The following is a 20,869-nucleotide window of genomic DNA, read 5'->3' as shown; positions in this document are numbered from 1 at the left end:
CGCCGTTTGGACTGTGGGAGGAAACTGGAGCACCCGGAGGAAACCCATGCAGATACCAAGAAAACATACAAGCTCCACACACAGTTACCCAAGGCTGGAATTGAACCCAGGTCCCTGGCACTCTGAGACAGCAGTGCTAACCAACGTGCCACCATGCCGCCCCAATGTATAAAATCAGCAGCACAAAAGCAGTACTGGGTTGCAATTTTGTTTTCCTTTCATTTAAGGAATGCAGTGTTGCTGGCAATTTATTTATTATCCATCCCCGATAGCTCTGGAGAAAAGCCAAAACTGCCATCCACAAGGTGCAGGTAGATAAACAGGCTGTTGGGGAAGGAATTTCGTGATTTTGACCCAGCAGCCATGAAGGAACAGCAATGTATTCCTAAGTCAGGATAATGCATGACTTGGAGGGGAAGTTGTAAGTAGTGATGTTCCCAGGTACCTGTTGCCATCATCCAGGCAAGCAGGATGCCTTTGACAAGCTCTTGTAACCAAAGTATTTTTGTTATAGAATCATAGACTCATAGAATCATAAAGGTTTTACAGCAAAGAAACCGGCTCTTCGGCCCAACTTGTCCATGCCACCCCTTTATTTAACCCCTAAGCTAGTCCCACTTGCCCGTGTTTGGCCCATAACCCTCTATACCTATCTTACCCATGTAACTGTCGAAACACTTTTTAAAAGACAAAATTGTACACGCCTCCACTACTACCTCTGGCAACTTGTTCCAGACACTCACCACCCTCTGTGTGAAAAAAATTGCCCCCTGGACATTTTCACTCTAATTAAGTTTCTGATTAATGGTGGAAGATTCAACAATATTCCTGTTGTTAAATGCCATGGGAATGATCCCTGACTTGATAATCATGATACATGAGAACATAAGAAATAGGAGCAGGAGTAGACCATTCAGCCCCTTGTGCCTGCTGTGCCATTCAACGGCTAATCTTCTACTTCAATGCCATTTTCCTGCACTATTCCTTTACCCCTAAATGTTTTAAAATGTGGAAATCTATTGTTCTCAGTCTTAAACTTCCACTGTTTAAGATCTCCACAGCCCTCTGGAGCAAAGAATTCCAAAGAATCACCACCTTGAAGAAATTCTTCCTCATTTCAGTGACCTGCCCCTTACCGTTAGTTCTAGACGGTAGAACCAACATCAACCATTGATACATTTTGGAGGATTAAATTCAGGTTTTAATTATACTATAGATAGCAGAACCCTAACATACAGAGGGATCTGGTCATGCAGGTCTACTGTTCCCTGAAAGTGGCAACACAGGTGACCAAGGTGATTAAGAGGGCAAATGGCATACTTGCCTTCATCAGCCAGGCCATTGAGTACAGGAGTTGGGAAATCATGTTGCAGCTGTATAAAACCTTAATTAGGCTGCATTTGGGGTATTGTGTGCAGTTCTGGCCGCCACACTACCAGAAGGATGTGGATGCTTTGGAGAGAGTGCAAAGAAGGTTCACCAGGATGTTGCCTGGTCTCAGGGGTGTTGGCTATGTGGAGAGGTTGAATAAATTGGGATTATTTTCATTGGAAAGACAGAGGGTGATAGAGGTGTACAAAATTACGAAAGGCATAGACAGGGTGTTTAGTCAAAGGCTTTTCTCCAAGGGTAAAAGTGTTATTTACGAGGAGACACAGGTTCAAGGTGAGAGGAGTAAAGTTTAAGGGAGATGTGTAGGGGGAGTTTCTCATGCAGAGGATGGTGGGTACATAAGAACATAAGAACATACCTGGAATGTGCTGCCAGAGGAGGTGGTGGAAGCAATCACATTAGCAACATTTAAGAGGCATCTAGATAAGTACATAAATAGGGAGGAAATAGAGGGATGCAGATCAAGTAAGGACAGAAGGTTTTTTTTCAGTTTAATTAGGGTATCGTGATTGGCACAGGCTTGAAGGGCCAAAGAGTCTGTTCCTGAACCGTACTTTTCTTTGTTCTTAACAAGGCCATAAAGATCACTAATGTAGGAACTGTTCCACCGTATAATAGAGTTAGCTGTTCTATCGTTAGATAGAAGATATGTTATTGAGATGGAGCATAGTGGGAGCAATCAAAACAGAAAATGTTCTTTCTTTACATGTGAATTATTATTATTGAATATATCAATTAGCTGTAAATGATTCTCTCCTTTCTTTCCTTGCAACTTGCAAATATATTGTCACTGTCACATAAAAACCTTCTGGGAAGACAGGGGAGCAAGAGACAAAAACAGAAACTGCTGGAGAATCCCAGCAGGTCTGACAGTATCTGTAGAGAGCCAGGATGGTGAGTGGCTTGGAGGGGAACTTGCAGGTGGTGGTGTTCCCATTTACCTGCTGCCCTTGTCCTTCTAGATGGAAGTGGTCATGGGTTTGGAAGGTGCTGTTTAAGGATGTTTCGTGAATTGCTGCAGTGCATCTTGTAGATAGTACACACAGCTGCTACTGACCCTTCATCAGAGTTCCTTGCTTTTATCTTAGGGCAACAAAAGGGTTTGGGTTGCTGACTTTCAGAATCTGAATATTGTGCTGTAATCTGCTGGTAGGAAGTTGACTTCTTTAGGGTGGTACAAGTGAATATCAACCTTTTCTGTCCCAAATAGAACCTTGCTTTCATTGAGTGCACTATCCAACTAAATACTAAAGAAAATAACAAAGCTACAGCAAATTAGATCATGATATTGTACAATCCTGGAGCTCAAACATCTGTATCACCATTTGGCAGTCGGTGACATTTGAATTATTAAATTTCAATTTTGTCTCAAAACATATATTTGAAGTTTTACTATCCCTTATTGCATGTAATTTTCATCTTTGGTATTCCTGATACAGTTTGGCACACTCAAAAGGCGTTTTAGTATTTCAAACTTGTGGACTCCACATTTCACATATGGACTTATTCTCATAACAATAAGGGGAAAGCTGTGGGAATCATGCATCTGAATTCCTGAAAGCCTTGCATTGGGATCACCAAAGACTGAAGCTTTATGCTACTATATTACTTTTTAATTACTTTTTGTTGTATAATTACCACCCATGTAGAGCAGACACTGCAGCCATTTTTCACCAGTAATGTCCTACAGACAGTGGGAAGGTAAATAACCAGTTAAGCTGTATTAGTAGCATTTGTTGTGCATGGAATATAGGCTATGACACTGGGAGAGCCACCCTCTCTTCAAGTATCGCCATGGGATCATTAACATTCGTCTGAACAGGAGGTTTAAAAACATGAGCGGTCTGGCATGTCCAAAGATGCTTACCACCCTTAGAACCGTACTGGAATGTTAGCCCAATAATGCACTCAAGTGGTAACAAGGGACTTGAAACCACAGTGTTTTGTCTCTGCAGAGGCTGCTCCCAACTGAACCAAGTTGATCTCAGATACACAAAATTAATTTTTTATAGCATTCAAAATTACTTTCACAAAGCAACTTCCAGAAAATATCTTAATATGCAGTATTTTTCTTTTACTTATATAAAATACATTAAACAATTTACACAATTGTATATACATAGCAAATATAATTTCAATCAATATCTATTAGCTCTAAACCATCATTTTCATTCACGTAGGACATAGACTCCACCATCTTCTCTTTAAATACTCTTGAATATTTGGTGTTCGGATTAATATTGCTCAGCTCTGCAGTGGTGCTGACACCTGAATTGCTTTTGATATCCATTTTTAGAGAGTTGTCTTCAGCTAAACCTTCCAGCTCTTCTGCACTTTCTACATCCTCCTCATTTATATCTTCTTTCTTCAAGCCTGAATCAACAGTACAAGATGATTTCCCAGAACACAGCCCCATCAGGTAACCACACAGAAACACAGGCTGTTGCTTCTTTTGGTCAAATGAGTTTCTTTGAAAAGTGGTGTGTTCTTTTCCCACTGAAATCCCACAAGACAATCTACTTTTGCTGTGAAAGAAAATCACTATATATAAGACATGTGTTTTTTACAATCATTAAATTGTATATTATGCATAAAATGAGATCAAAGAACAAATAACAAAGAAAATTACAGCATAGGAACAGACCATTTGGCATTCTAAGCCTGCACCAACCATGCTGCCTGACTGAACTAAAACCCCCAACCTTCCGGGGACCATATCCCTCTATTCCCATCCTATTCATGTATTTGTCAAGGACCTCCTTAAAAGTCACTATCTTACCTGTTTCCACTACCTTCCCCAGAAGCGAATTCCAGGCACTCTCTGTGTAAAAGATTTGCCTCATACATCTCCTTTAAACCTTGCCCCTCACACTTTAAACCTATGCCCCCTAGCAATTGACTCTTCCGCCCTGGGGAAAAGCTTCTGACTATCACTGTCAGCAAAATTGAATCAGATAAATGGTTGAATGGAAGATTTCTCTTACTCTGACTGATAGATGAACACCAAAAGAAAAAATATTTCACACCCATCCAATGAAAAGCTGAGTGCATGAGGCACTGACTAGGACTTGTGACTAAGCCTTGTGAGCAGGCATAAAGCATGAGGGAATGTCAGACTTGAGATTACATTATAGGTTTTATAATGTCATTAACCAATCAGCTCAGCATTGCTACATTTTTTTTTCTGGATAGAAGGTGAAGAGAATATAATTTAAGTATTTAAAATGCATAGATAATACACATATAAGCTAGTTACTTTGAAACTGGCTCAACATGTTAGCATGAAACAAAATAAAGAGCTTGTATATGTATTATATTATATATGTACATATATGCATGTAGTGTATTATAATCTCAAGATCTTCACATTTAATTTTGAAATGTAACTGTTCCTTACATAACAAGGTTGCTCGATGCAAGGAAGATGTCTGACCAGTTAGTTTTGTTTTATAGGAGAATCCCTGTATTTCTTGCTATGGCATTTTTGATATAACTCTGAATTAATAGGCAGGGCAGAAATTTAAGGGGCGGGATTTTGCCATGGGCTTTGGGACTCCTGAGCCCATAGCTGTTGGCAATGAGACTGCAGTTTTCCCAGAGGTGGCTCCAAGCTCAAGGTTCATTAAGGGCCGTGGGTGGACTCCCAGTCAAGAGCTGGCAGCTGGAGAGCCTTGGCTGCCCTACTGGAAGAACAAAAACAGCCTGGGAAACAGGCCCTTCGGCCCAACGAGCCCATGCCGCCATTTTAACATTACGAATCCCCCCTCCACCCATGACCCTTATCTATGCTTATGGCATTCCATATGGGAGAGGTGGGCATGCTGAAGCAGATTGAGGAATGTGATGGTGGCCAATTATGGATGTGCCTACGCAGGCATTCAGATTCATAAAAAAATTATCATTGGGGCTCCTCAGAGCAGAGGCGAAACGCCAGAGGTTGGATCACCTCTGGAGTTGGCCACCATCACACTCCTCAATCTGCCTCGGCATTCCCATCTTTCCCAGTAGGGTAGCCAAGGCTATAAGAGCTGCCAGCTCTTGACTGGAGTCCACCCATGGTCCTTAATGAACCTTGATCTTGGAGGTTGCCAACAGGAGCCACCTCTGGGAAGATTGCATTCTCATTGTCACTGGGCTCGGGAGTCACCTCTGCTGCTGATTTACTCTCTGCATGGGGCATGCAAATTCTGGCTTTGATGGTTTCCAACCTCTGCTACCAGTAAAATGGCAGTGTGACCACTCAAACACCTCTCCTTGGGGCTTTAGTTATGTAAATAGACTCTATACAGAGCGCAGCCAGTCCATTTCCTTGGCAACACTTGGGAAGATTCCCCAGCATCAGAAAAGTATGGCTCCCCCATCTCCCACTCTCTGCCCCACCATCCATGAACCACATTTGGCCTCCAAGGCTGAGCAGTCTTCTCTTTGTGGAACAAGCAACATATTTACTTGCTTGACCTTTTTGTGTCTGGAGGTTTGGAATGGATTGATTTTAGTGCTATTTCTACGTTGGTAGATATATTCGAAATCAGAACACACTGTAACCCCCCCCCCGCCCCCCGCCCCCCGCCCCAGTCTGGAATACTTGGGACCCAGTCAGTTATGGATTTTGGAATTTTCTGAATTGTAGCATGACATTAGGATGCCAATCCACAAGTGTTTGAACTGAAAAACACTACAGGTGGGATTTTCCGTGTAGGCCACTGCGTGTTTCATGGCGGTGGAGGCAGCCCACCATTGGCTGGTGGTGGGGTCTTCTGGTCCTGCTGTTGTCAGTGGGGTTTCCTGTTGAACGCATCCCTCACCACCGGGAAACCCGAGGCGGGGGTGTGCTGTCGGCGTGCCAGAAGATCCCCCCGACGTGAACAGCTGGAAAGCTTTGACTTATGTAAATAATCAACTGAAACATAAAATAATAATAAAACATGATAAAGCAATAATAAAAATTATTTTACTAATCCAAATAATGTATCTTCCATTATTCCACTCCCATTATACTATGTTAAAATGTTGCCAACAACATCAAGGAAACAGGTGATTCCATATACGGCTTTATTTCACCAATAATTGGAAAGGGAGCAGAAGGAACTGGCTGATCATCAGTAGCAAAAGCTGCTAATATGGGTTCTGTGCTTCATTCAGCATGTTGGTTGAAGGAATTGGGCTTGGTGATGTTGATGGTGAGGGTGTGCATAGGATTTTCCAACCCACCATCTTGATTTGTTGCAGCGCCTGAACCATCAAGCGGGGATTTCATGAGTTGCTTGGGTCTGCTCAAAATAATTTCGGACAACTGGTGTTTCCAAGAAATAAATGTCTGGACTGGGGAGGTTACAACGTATAAAGATTAGAAATTTGAGATATATGCAAGTTACAAGGTTGGGTTTCTAAGGATCTTGCATTTGCAGCAATAAACCTCTGATAAAGCAAAGTATGTGTATATCTAGTTATATTCGCAACTGCGAGCTTGTCAGCAGGGTGGCTGCAGAGTGATGCAACCCGAGTTGCCTGGAATTTCTCTGTTGTCCTCTCTTTATTCTTCCATATAGGAGCCCATTGCTCCCCAATTATTGTTGGAAAACAAATGGTCACACCACAACAATTGCCATAATGATTCCTGGGAACAACACAGAAAACAGGAAAACTGGTTGAAAAATGGCCCAACAATGTTTTGAAAATTGTTCAGACACAGCTTTCGAAATATATTTCTCAATGTGTCTCTGCCTTTTGGACACCCATTTTCAATGGGTGAGAACATTCGTCAATACCAGATATAAGTCACATCATGAGGCCTTCATTAAAATTAAGTCCTGATGCAATCCAGAACAAGGATTGCATGTGATACATTTAATGGGCAGAAATTGCCCAAATTTTCTTGTTGGACTTGGCCAATTCATCCATCTATTTATCAAGCAAATTCAATCAGAAAATCTACCCTGCTGTATCGTGATTGAGTAAGGCTCGAATTAGAGAATGCATTGAACCAGACTCTGAATGCAGCGAATTGTCAGAGATCCCTTTACTGAGGAAAGTTTTATCAGGGTCTGGATGGACTGACTGTCTACCAGTTCACATCAATTTCAAGTGGCTAATCACAACTTGGCTCTCACATCCACCACTCGGAACAAATAGTTGCAATACATATATTCAATCCCACACCTTGTTCCACCAACACTTTGTTTTGGCCTCCATGACTGACGATGTTTAACAAGCTACTATTGGAAAGGCATTGTTAATCAGAATGTAATTACTTTTATATTTTACTATTCATATCAACATTTGGTTTGTATAATTAACAAATTTGATTAAAGTAACCCCAAAGGATTTCATATAAATTGCACTTTATAAAATAAATAAATTATTTACAAAATTATGTTTTGTGTTTCATAAATTGAGGATGTGGAGTACTTGAGAAAATTAAATCAGTGCATTTTCAGATAAGGTCACTGGAGTAGACACTCAACAAGCAATGTTCCATTTGAATGGATCCAGCAAAAATTTAAGTCAATTGGATGTTAGTAGTTCAAGGCCATAGAATTGAATATTTGTATTACAGCCATCTGTTCAACCTGGTAGAACTAAGTGCTCAATTTGTGACTAAAATCCCAAAACTGTTATGAACCAGTAAACTCCATAAGGCATTTTGACAATAAACAGCTAAGTACTGAGACCTTAAACACACAGGAGGCGCTGTTAATTTCAGGATTTATGGCAAAAATGGGGCGGCATAGTGGCACAGTGGTTAGCACTGCTGCCTCACAGCACCAGTGACCCAAGTTCAGTTCCCGCTTGGGTCACTGTGTGGAGTTTGCACATTCTCCCTGTGTCTGCATGGGTTTCCTTGGGGTGCTTCGGTTTCCTCCCACAGTCCAAAGATGTGCAGTTCAGTGCATTGGCCATGCTAAATTCTCCTCAGTGTACCTGAACAGGCACCGGAGTGTGGCAACTAGGGGATTTTCACAGTGCGAATTCTACTTGTGACTAATAAATAAACTTTGAAAATGTATTAAAAAGTGCTCAGAATAAAAGTGTGTGATTTACATCTTGAACAACTTTAAATCACATGTATGAAAGAATTTTAAAAGCTCACATATTCAACTGGTTGTGAATACCTATTTCAATATTCATATGTTTTAGAAAGTATCTTTTAGTTTTATGAATTAAAGAGGTAAATGTAAGATGAATAGAAAACTAACCTATGTTTATCTTACAAGGGTCCAGTTGAAAATGAATAAATTTGAACAATGGGTGACCCACCTCTGAATCTCTTAGTGAAACTGGGGAGTCTGGAGAGTGGACACACATATCCATTAGGGAGATAAATTATTCATGTGGGTTACCAAAGCAAAGAGTTGTGTTGAAGGGAAAAAATAATTAGTTACATTTCTGTTTGGAAACATTCCAAAACCTTGTTATAGTGATGAGCTGCGAAGCTCAGTAGGTTCTTTTGTTTAATTTCGCTGCACTTTTCCTCACAAAAGGCTGTTTTCAGTTTTCATTTGGTATAGACTGCAGTTCACTGAGTTGGGAGAGCCAAAGGAAATGTATGTTAGCCAGGTCTGCAATTAAGGAAAGAAAATATTATCTTTATTGTTCACCACATGGAATATGAGCAGGGGGTCAAGCTCAGTTTGGAATTCTTGAGGAGGAGAGAAACTGGAGCATTTGCCTAGTTTGAAACTAAAGCAGGAAATCTACAATGATCCTCACAGAACCTTGAGGCAAAAAGCAGTTCGCAGTTAACTTGGAAGGCTGTGGCAGTTAGGTATCTGCTGGCACCCAAGATCGAGAGCTAAGGAGTACACAGTCATGAGATCTTTAAGGAAAAGCTGACGGGTCACTTAACCAAAAACTAACGGAAGGATCCCCATACACCTTGTACCTTGAAGAAAGTTGACATACTGAAAAGAATTAAAGAAAATTCCAGAGGGCTTTGGCGTACCTTTCAGATTGGTACCAAAATAAATGAATGAACCTTCAAGACTTTTGTAATGTTCAAGATAACACTAAGGGGGTGGGGGAGGGTGTGGGGGCAGGAGCAAAAGTTGAACTGAATTTATAGAATGTCTTCATAAGCTATAATGTTAAGCTCTTGCCCTATTTAATTTTCTTTATATGCAATAACAACATAATCTTGTGGTATCGTCTGTTAGTTAATTACAGGGTATTCAGATTTCTCTTTAAACTTTAACAGTCTCTACCAGGGTTATGACAAATCAAATGTAGTAGAGATGATTCTCTCCATATATTATATTTTCCAATGTAGAGTTTCTGGACCATAATTTGAGATTTATTTCTATTTCTACTTACAAAGATTAAAAATAAATTAACAAATAATTAAAGCGGAGAGCAGACGACCAAATTTTCACAGAATTCTTAAATTATATGTGGCAGATTTTAGAAAGTGTAAAAACATCATAAGGGGAGGCGATGTCTTGGTGGTATTATTGCTAGACTATTAATCCAGAAACTCAGCTAATGTTCTGGGGACCTGGCTTCAAATCCCATCATGGCAAAAATAAAATATGGAATTAAGAATCTACTGATAACCATGAAACCATCATTGATTGTTGGAAAAACCCATCTGGTTCACTAATGTCCTTTAGGGAAGGAAATCTGCCATCCTTACCAGGTGTGGCCTACATGTGACTCCCGACCCACAGCAATGTGGTTGACTCTGAACTGGCCTTCAAGGGCAACTAGGGATGGACAATAAATGCTGGCTAGCCAGAGATGCCCATGTCCCACAAATGAATTAAAAAAAAACATAAATTAGGCTCTTTTGCCCAATATGTTCTTGACAGTGTTTAATTTGACAAGTTTTATTCACTCTGAACTCATTTCCCTACTTGCTTCCTTGATCCTTCAAAAATTCTAAAAACATAGAAAGTAGCCAAAACTTACTGATCCATGTCAGTACTATTTTCCCTGTACTTTCAAAATGCTGGTGAAAAGCAGTCTAGGAGCAGACATTTTGTGTAGACTGCCCTTTCTGATGATATCAGCAGTCTCCATTCATGATGTCACAGAATGAAGAATTAATTTTTTCCAAGGCAAATTAGTTAGAAACAGAAAAACAAATATAGAATTGCATCAATCACTCTCTCTTACCTTTGTACTCTCTCCATTCTATTCATAGATTGCCAATATAGGTCCTTTGCTCAAAAATTATTTCTGAAAAGCGCATTATTTTACATCTTCCAGACCTCAAAACTCTTCCAAAGGTCGATTTTGTAATAATGCCTTATATCTATCTAACCATTATTTCTTCTGTTTTTGCTTAATGTCCATCTCTATCACCTGTGAACCACACTACAACTTTGACTTATGCAATGAGCCCCCAATCTAGGTAGGTTGTTGGTTCCTTAATCCTGATTCTGTCCTTTGGCTTGGCCTCTTATTCAGTGCCACAAGACCACATGGAGCCCTCACACCCTGTTGAACCCTGGGCTCAGCTGCAAACTTCATGGCCGCGATCTTACCACCTTGCCGCATCAGAAATCAGCATGGCGAGCTGGTAAAATAGAATGAGATGCACAGGCCACGATTCTAAGACCTTGTCCTGCCCGACTTTCCGCAAGGTGGTAAGATCAGACTGGAGGCAAAAAGTCTAGTTTGTGCCCATTTTTTTCTCCTTCCCCTGTCTTACAGGCACTGCTTTGCTGATGAAATCGGCTTCGAGCCAAATTGAATTGGCTGAAGACTGACATCTGTGCTCCTGGGGACTTCCAGAAAAGGCAGGGATGAATCATCCACTCGGCATTTCTGCCTGAAGATTGTTACAAATGTTTCAGCCTTACCTTTTACACTGATGTGTTGGGCTCCTCTATCATTCAGGAAGGGGATATTTGTGGAGCCTTCTCCCCCAGTGAATGGTTTAATTGTCCACCACCATTCATGACTGGATCTGATCCACAGATCAGGATTTTACCGGCTTGCTTCGCCCATCAATGTGCAGAGCAAGCCTGTAAAACCGCACAAGAATCAAGAAATCAGGATCATGCCCTATTTCTCAGCCATAGCGATCTTACAAGAGCCGGATTTCCAGTGAAGATAGCCTTTTGCTGGAAATGGGCAAGAGGCTGAATAAATTATTCAAATTCATTCTGATTTAATTTTTATGTGTTTAGTGAACCCGGGGATGAATCGTCTGGGTTCATTTGCCTTTATGGCAAGGAAAACACCTGCTCCCCATAAACGGGGAACAGTTGTGTTGGCCTTGTCAGTGGAACTGGAGGCCAAGGAGGACAAGGGCAAGGGGACTGCCCCTTGGGCAGTGCCACCCTGGCACCTTGGCAATGTTCACTGGGCAGTGCCGGAGGTAGATCCTATGGGGACAGGGGGCAGGGCCTTTGGAGACAGGGTCTAAAGGTTGTAGAGCCAATAGGGGGCAGGGCCTGAAGTGGTGGCTTGATTGAGGCAAGGGGGAACACTGCGTACTCTACATCATGATTGGGTTGTGGGGGGTTAGAGGGGCCCACTGCCGTTCTACATCGCGATTGGATCGGGGGTGGAGGGCGTGGTCAGTCTGGGCAGCAGGGGGCTGGCATTGGCTACATGTCCATTCTGTATATGGCTCGCAATCGGCTGCAGCCCTTTGCGATTGCAGGGCAGGAGTTGAGTTTGTGAGGTTGCCTGCAACAGCAGGGACCTGACAGCTCTCTTTCTGTCTATCAGACCTCTGCTGTTGGAATTGTGCATGAGCAGAATTAGAGGTCCGCCAAGGCGCAATAGCTCTCTTTACAGTCGCTATTTCACATGTGCAGAGACAGAGGTCCACACATGCGCAATAGCTCACTTTGCAGGCTTGCTAGCAAATTATGTTCAGCCTATTGTCTGCACAAGGTAGAAATGGTCTAGACCATTTTTTCAATGTCTAAGTATGCATGATTGGGCATGGAAACTTTCCAAAAACAGATCAAGAACTCTATGCTGGCTAGACAAATAAAATAATTCTCATAATATTCCACCCATAGATTATAGAATTACTTAGTTCTTTCTATTGCTTGTTGCTTATGCTGTTTGGTACAGAAGTAGTCCTGTATTGTAGCTTCATCAGTTTGACACTTCATTTTTGGATATAACTTGTTCTATGCTTGACATGCCCTCCTGTACTCTTCATTGAACCAGGGTTGATTGCCTGACTTGGTGACAATGATAGAATGGAGGATATGCTGAGCCATGAGGTTACAGATTGTGGTTGAGTATAATTCTGCTGCTGCTGATGGCCCAGAGTGCCTCATGAATATCCATTCTTGAGTTGCTGGTCTGTTCCAAGTCTATCCCATTTAGCATGGTGGTAGTGCCAAACAGTACTATACAGGAAGTCTGTTCAAATGGGTGACTTAAAGGGAGCCTTAAATAATCCAGAGGATTCTAACTATAAAGAAAAATGTTGACTACTCACCCATCATAAATTCACATCTTGGAGCCTTCTAGATGGTTATATCTACATTGAACTGCATTTGCCTATTCTTATCATTTTTTTAACATCTGTATGCAAAATATTTATTTACATGAAGACCAAGATGGATTGTAAGACCATACATCTTAATCCAAGAAACATCCAATTTCTCCAACTTCCTGGATTCTACCATTCAGACAACCTTACATCCATGTTTTATTTCACATTTAATTCCCATAACTCCATAACAAATCTCTTATTTGAAATTTTGTTTTGGACACTTCCTGAAAGTCCATAAGCACTGTATTTATTGCATCTCTTTTGTCTATGCTCTTTTTAACTTTGTTGAAAAACTCCATTAAACTAGTCAAGCTTGGCTTTCCTTTTAAAAATCTATGGTGTCCATCGTTGATTAAATTCCTCTGTAGGTATTCATTCTTATACTTATTCATAAGCATGCTAACCATGTTACTATGTTAAAATAATGATACAGGTCAACAAGGTTGATTTATAGTGGTAACCTGTGGATGGGTAAATGGAACATAGGCTATGATTATAAACTGCTAAAAGCCACTTCCAATTGAATGTATAACGTCTTTACAATGTGTGGAATTGACTGCCATCCAAGTGCACTCGAATGTCACAAAACTATTGGGTAAATTATTGACCAGATTATTTATAATTAAATGGAAGTCAGAAACAAAAGATGTTATACACTATTTGTGGTTATTTTTCAATACTTACAACTAGGATGACTGTTAAAGAATTTATAATTCTCCCAGCTTCTTCTGTAAGTTCTTCAGAAATGACACAATTGATAAGTTTACACAATTTTATAAAACCGTAAACATCTACTAAAACAATGAACAATGCTGAAAACTAACATACAGACTTGTGATCTTTTCCCATTTGATCCCCTGTCGTACAGGACCAAATTATATGATGGGTGCCTTTAGCAGTCAGAATCTTACTGGTTCTGTATTACAGCAGGCCATTACAATGAACATCTGGAACATTCCTATTTCATCTCTGTGGCTTTCACGCATCTTGATCAGGGTCTCTTCACCTGTGGCAACAATAGGAAATAATATCTTACAGCGCCAGAACAATTGCATGTACAGTATTCCTGTTTGCTATCTGTTCTTAACTTCTTCATTGTTAGTTATGACAGGATACAATATTTTAATTTGTTACCTTCAAAGAGAGTTAAATAAGTAATGCTAATTCCAAATAAATGGGTTAGACCTTTGAAATAGAAAAACAATCTGCAACGGCTAATGTTACGCCGTTGTTTAAGAAGGGTGCCAGGCAAAAGGCAGGGAATTATAGGCCGGTTAGTTTAACGTCTGTGGTAGGTAAAATGTTAGAATCCGTCATTAAGGAGGAAATTGCGAGGCATCTTGAAGGCAATTGCTTGATAGAGCAGACGCAGCATGGTTTCATTAAAGGGAAGTCGTGTCTGACAAATTTACTGGAGTTCTATGAGGATGTGTCTAGGGCGGTCGATAGAGGAGAGCCGGTGGATGTGGTCTTTCTGGATTTTCAGAAGGCGTTTGACAAAGTACCTCATAAGAGGTTATTGCAGAAGGTCAGGGGACTTGGAGTTGGGGGTAGGGTGTTAGCGTGGATAGAGGATTGGTTGTCAAATAGGAGGCAGAGAGTGGGGGTCAACGGGTGCTATTCGGATTGGCGGATGGTGACTAGTGGAGTGCCCCAGGGGTCGGTGCTGGGGCCTCAGCTTTTTACCATTTATATAGATGATCTGGAGGAGGGAACCGAGTGTAGGGTGTTGAAATTTGCGGATGACACCAAGATTGGGGGAACGGCAAATTGTGCGGAGGGTGTGGAGAGTCTGCAGAAGGATCTAGATAGGCTGGGCGAATGGGCCAGGAAATGGCAAATGGAATTTAATGTTGGCAAGTGTGAGGTGGTCCACTTTGGTAGGAAGAATGGTAGGAAGGACTATTACTTACGGGGCGAAAAACTGCAGCAGGCGACGGTGCAGAGGGACCTCGGGGTCCTTGTGCATGAGTCGCAAAAACCCAGCTTGCAGGTGCAGCAGGTGGTCAGGAAGGCGAATGGGATGCTGGCCTTCATAGCGAAGGGGATTGAATATAAAAGTAGGGAGGTCTTGCTGCAGCTGTATAGGGCATTGGTGAGGCCGCAGCTGGAGTACTGTGTGCAGTTTTGGGTGCCGCACCTGCGCAAAGATATTTTGGCCTTGGAGGGAGTGCAGAGGAGGTTTACTAGGCTGATACCGGAGTTGAGGGGGTTGAACTATGAGGAGAGGCTGAATAAACTAGGCTTGTACTCGTTGGAGTTTAGAAGAATGAGGGGAGATCTCATTGAGACGTATAAGATGATGAATGGGATGGATAGGATAGAGGTGGAGAGACTCTTCCCACTGAAAAAAGACAATAGGACTAGGGGGCACAGCCTCAAGATAAAGGGGGGGCGTTTTAGAACGGAGTTGAGGAGGAACTTCTTCACTCAAAGGGTGGTGAATCTCTGGAATTCTCTACCCATTGAAGTGGTGGAGGCTGCCTGGCTAAATATTTTCAAGAAGCGGGTTGATGGGTTTTTGATAAGAGAGGGGATTAAGGGTTATGGGGAGAGGGCCGGAAAGTGGAACTGAGCCACGACAGATCAGCCATGATCTTATTGAATGGCGGGGCAGGCTCGAAGGGCCAGATGGCCTACTCCTGCTCCTATTTCTTATGTTCTTATGTCATGCTGGGTGCCTTCTCTTTAACACATTAAAGAATAAACTAGTAATAAACTTCCTAATTCATAACTAGGCCTTTAAAATTAATTTTAAGCCTAATCGATTCATCGCCTAATATCAATATTTTAAAGTATTGTTCACTTTTTTATATGCTTATTGACGATTTTCATACATTTTACATAGCAAACAAACACGGATACAGATCTACACAGTTCTTGTTTGTACATTGCAATGCGACCTATGTGGTCTTAATACTAAAATTATGAAAATATACTCATTATTTGCAAAGTGACAAGAATTGTCAAATACTTGGTTTTGGGCTGAAGGTTCTGAGTTTTGCAATAGTGTCTCGACTTTGACATCAAATTTCACAAAATTTAGTGTTTGGGGTAAAATAAAACTATGTATCCTTTGGTTCTTTGCTACAGTACAATTGCTATACTTAATTTATCAAAGTAAAGCTATCAAATTTGAATCAATAAGTTTCTGCGTTTGCTTTTTTTAAAATATTCTTGGAATGTGGACTTTGCTGATGAAGCCAGTACTTATTGCCCATCCTTGAAAGCCCTAGGAGATAGCATGTATAGCAATTTGTTACAACTGAGCGCTAGACCACTCCAAAGGGTAGTGAAGACTCAATCATGTTAGTGCATGATTTTGATTTTACTGAATGCAAGTTCTCACATGGCCATTAAACTCACATTCTCTGGATTATTAGACAAATCCTCTGGATTACGGGTCCAGCAATGTGTGTAAACACAGTGCACAGTGTGTAAACAATGGTGCCATAAGTTACAGAGGAACACCAAACATCCTGATAATATAACCTGGTTGGCATGAAGGGAGGGAGGCACATTATACAATATCAGAAAATGCTGGAAAATCTCAGCAGGTCTGACAGCATCTATGGGGAGAGAACAGAGCCAAAGTTTTGAGTCTAAATGACCCTTCATCAGATCTCTGATGAAGGATCATCTAGACACGAAACACTATCTCTATTCTCTTCCCACAGATGCTGTCAGACCTGCTGAGATTTTCCAGCATTTTCTGTTTGTGTTTCAGATTCCAGCATCCACAATACTTTGCCTTTACATTATACAATATGCCTCTCTTGCACTGCTCATGAGATATAACATGAGACCCAGCATGTATCACAACAGAATGTCAGTTCTTCTTTCTACAATGCTTATTGACCAAGGACTAAGTGGGCAGTGAGCTAGTACGCAGTTCCTTCACCTTTAGGATGTGGATCTAAACTCCTCCCAGATTTATATGTATAAGGATTCTATGTGAATGGGGTTTGAACTGTCTTGATCCAATTCCTGGTCGGTAAGGGCCCATAGCACAAGAGGCATTGCTGCCCATATGGATTATTGCTGTGGGAATTAAAAGAGGCTGTTAAAACACATTGTTGATGCAGAGTAAAGGTGGCTTTACTTTGTAGTCAGTTGGGCTGTACTAATTTTAAGAGTGTCAAATTCCTAGCACTGATATTCTTCACCTTGACAGGCATCCAAAATGAAATCAGATCAGATAGATGATATGGTTGCAATATTGTTCTGAAAGAAGGCTTTGCATAATGCCATCAAACATAAATGAAATGCAATCACCTTCTATCCAGAACCTGAATCTGAAAATAAGATGATAATATTAAAATCATTCCCATCTACATGCTGCCTTATTCTGCCTCCATAAACGCCATAAGTGTCTTCAGGCTTTTTTGCATCACTGCTTTTGGTTGTCATAGCAGCCACCAGCAGGAAGGATGATCCCTGCAGTAAAAATGAAGGATTGGCAATCATACCTAATCACTGCAAGTGTGATAACTCAAAGCTGATTGCTAGAGATAATAATGATCATAACATAGTTTATGCCACAACATCATCATTCTTTATGAGAGGGGCAGCATAGCTCCCATGTCAAGGAGACAGTATCATTGCCAAGCTTAAGTCAAGAAGTTTTTACAATTATTTTCAGGGAAGGATATTTTATGGCAGTTCACTTTCTAACTTAACCTATACTGTGAGAGCCTTGGGGAAGAGATTTGGGAGTCATTGTTCAAGATTCTCTTAAGGTTAAGGTATAGGTTCAGTCGGCAGTTAGGAAGGCAAGTGCAACGTTAGCATTCATATCGAGAGGGCTAGAATACAACAGCAGGGGTGTATTTCAGAGGCTGCATAAGGCTATGGTCAGACCCCACCTGGAGTATTGTGAACAGTTTTGGGCCCCATATCTAAGGATGGATGTGCTGGCCTTGGAAAGGGTCCAGCGGAGGTTCACAAGAATATTCCTGGAATGAAGAGCTTGTTGTATGAGGAATGGATGAGGACTCTGGGTCTGTACTTGTTGGAGTTTAGAAGGATGTGGGGGGGTGGGGCGATCTTATTGAAACTTACAGGACACTGCGAGGCCTGGATGTGGAGAGGATGTTTCCACTAGTAGGAAATACTAGAACCAGAGGGCACAACCTCAACCTAAAGGGATGATCCTTTAAAAAGAGATGAGGAGGAATTTCTTCAGCCAGAGAGTGGTGAATCTGTGGAACTCTTTGCCACAGAAGGCTGTGGAGGCCAGGTCATTGAGTGTCTTTAAGACAGAGATAGATAGGTTCTTGATTAGTAAGGGGATCAGGAGTTATGGAGAAAAGGCAGGAGAATGGGGATGAGAAAAATATCAGCCATAACTGAATGGCAGAGCAGACTCAATGGCCGTGTGGCCTAATTCTGCTCCTATGTCTTACGGTCTTATGGTTTAAGTGTCCATTGCGGTGATGCTGTCACAGGCAAGGTTCAGCTGGTCGTAATTTTGCCTCTGAATTAGAAGGCTGTGAATTCAAGTCCCTTTCTTAAGACAAGCACAAAATTCTAGGCTGATACTCCAGTGCAGCACCATCAAAAGTGCTGCCTTTCTGACGAGACAGTAAACAAAGGCTCTATCCGCTTTTGCAGATAAAAGATCCCTTGGCACTATTTTGCAGAAGAGCGGTGATGTTATTTCTTGGCCAATTGTTATCCCTCAATCAACATTATAAAAACTGATTAACTGGTGATCATCAAACAGAGTTTCTGTTTGCTGGCATGTTCAAATTGGCTGCTGTGTTTCCTACATAATAATAGTGATTACACTTCAAAAATGCTTTATTTGCTTTAAAACACTTTGAGACATCCTGATGTCATGAAAGGTGCATAGAATCATAGAATCTCTACAGTGCAGAAGGAGGCCATTCGCCCATCAAGTCTGCTCCGACCACGATCCCCCACCCAGGCCCTATTCCCCTAACTCCACATATTTACCCTGCTAATTCCCTGACACTAGGGTCAATTTAGCATGGCCAATCAACCTAACCTGCACATCTTGCAATATAAGTTGAAGTCTTTCCTTCTTCTTTCTTATTATGCTATATCCACTGCTGTGGGAAACTTCAGCAGTTCTCATTAAGCTTTGTATAAATTAACTCAGTTCAGTTTTTTTTTCACGTGTACCACTTGTAGAATGCAGAATGTTGGCTTTGTGTTAAATTATTGTCTACTATTTTAAAACACTTCAAAACAATTCAAAGATTTATCACCAATTTATAAAAGCTAGAACACAGAAGAAATGAAATCTCAATGTGCACTACACATTGCCATTATTATTCAAGCTGTTCTTCATCTCCCAGTCTGAGAAAATTAATCTTCCATTCTAACCACATTGATTTGCTGCATGTTTTTCTAATCTGTGTATTTATACATCCCCCACTACATCACTATTATCAGGAAGTCTGCAGAAAACTCCAAACAGTGACTTGCAATTTCCATTTCTGTTACTGGGAAACCTTCTGGTCATGAAAAAAATTAAAGTAACATTCAACAGATGTCATTTTAGAAAATATTGTACAATGCATTTGTTTGAAGAAAGACATTTGGATTGCTATCAGTTTGTGTAGCACACAAAGAGATGGGAACACGGTTAGAGGTCTGACACTGCTAAAATTACTATAAAAGCATGTGAATTGCTAAGAAACACAAATGTTTTGCTAATGCCCATCAGGGAAGAAAATCTGCTTTCTCTTCCTAGTTCAGTTTATCTGTGATTCCAATCCCACAACGTGCTTGAATTGTAATGACCCCCGAACAGGCCTAGAAACCACTCAATTGTTTAAAAAAAAGATACAGGTTAAGTACCATCTTCTTAGGCCAACTAAATTTGGCAATTGATGTGGTTGCGAAAGCATTCCCCACATTCACAGAACATATTTTAAAGATGTTGCCATTTAATCAGTCTACCTTCAAACCTATTTGATTAAACACATAATCTATGCTTTAACCTGAACCTGCACAATCTGTTAAAGACATTTTCAGTTTCCTCATCTGTAGCACAAAACAACCAGTGTTAATTTCAAGCATTGTCAGGGACTTGTCGCCATTCCATTCTTGTACACAATTCTCATAAATTATACAGAACATGCTCACTCACCTTAGGTTGTGAGACACTGAAATTTCATTCCTCCTTTTCAATTGATTTTGACATCAGAGTTTTGTCTTCATCAATTTTAATTCTAATTCAGAGGAAATAACATCTTCCCTGGATGATCTCTCATGTCTGCAAAGGATAATGTCTGCACACTAATGGTAGGACAGTCTGTGTCCCTTAGTAAGGTTTGTTTGGATTCCATGGATACCGTAATAATGTTTCGTGATTAACCTTGCTAAGGGGAAATTCACTTTTAATGTATCTTGGCTGATCCCTGCAACTGAGCATTTAATGGTTTATCATTAACTGAAGGACTCTGTAAAAGGCTGAGGCACATGGCACACACTCAGCCATTGAAATGGATCATTTGTTCTGTGGCTTTCAGCTAACCTCTGTTCTTTCTGGCATATTGCATCAGATGTAAAGTTAAAGACAGTAAACATCGTACATCTGTGAAGTTAAATCAGGCATATTTGGCCAGAAATAATAGCAGCGGATGGTTGGATAGTTACATACGTACAAGTCATGCAGCCATCTGGATCCCCCCCTCTTCATCTAAACCAATCAGTATCAACATCTATTCTCTTTCCCTTCTGTTTATTAAGTTCCCCCTTAATAATTTACATTGTGAAATAATAAGAAAAGAAGCAGTTCCACCATCTGCCAGTGCTTCACAGAAACTGAAATTAAAGCAGAAAATAGTGGAAATACTCTGGTCTGACAGCATCTCTGGAGAGGAACAATTAACACTTCAATTCTGATGAATACTCATTGATATAAAATGTTATCTCTATGTCTCTTTACAGATGCTACCAGACTGCTGAGTATTTGCAGTATTTTCTGTTTTCATTTCTGATTTCCAGAATCTGCAGTATTTTGGCCAGGATTTTACAACC

The 20,869-nt window shown here is 40.8% G+C and overlaps 1 long non-coding RNA gene across 1 annotated transcript; it reads right to left on the bottom strand.

The window, feature by feature from the left end:
* Window positions 1-3,445: 3,445 nt before the first annotated feature.
* On the bottom strand, window positions 3,446-20,114 carry LOC145349428 (uncharacterized). Its single transcript, XR_013888075.1, has 3 exons — window positions 19,977-20,114; window positions 13,541-13,862; window positions 3,446-3,917 (listed from the first exon to the last, which is right to left on the bottom strand). It is a non-coding gene; the product is annotated as an uncharacterized LOC145349428 (long non-coding RNA).
* Between the last annotated feature and the right edge of the window lie 755 nt (window positions 20,115-20,869).

This window comes from Carcharhinus amblyrhynchos, chromosome 10 (assembly GCF_965287045.1).
Source record: "Carcharhinus amblyrhynchos chromosome 10, sCarAmb.v2.hapA, whole genome shotgun sequence".
Lineage (NCBI taxonomy): Eukaryota > Metazoa > Chordata > Chondrichthyes > Carcharhiniformes > Carcharhinidae > Carcharhinus > Carcharhinus amblyrhynchos.
The sequence above is the reverse complement of the archived record's forward strand: the minus strand, read 5'-3'. Positions and strand labels throughout refer to the sequence as shown.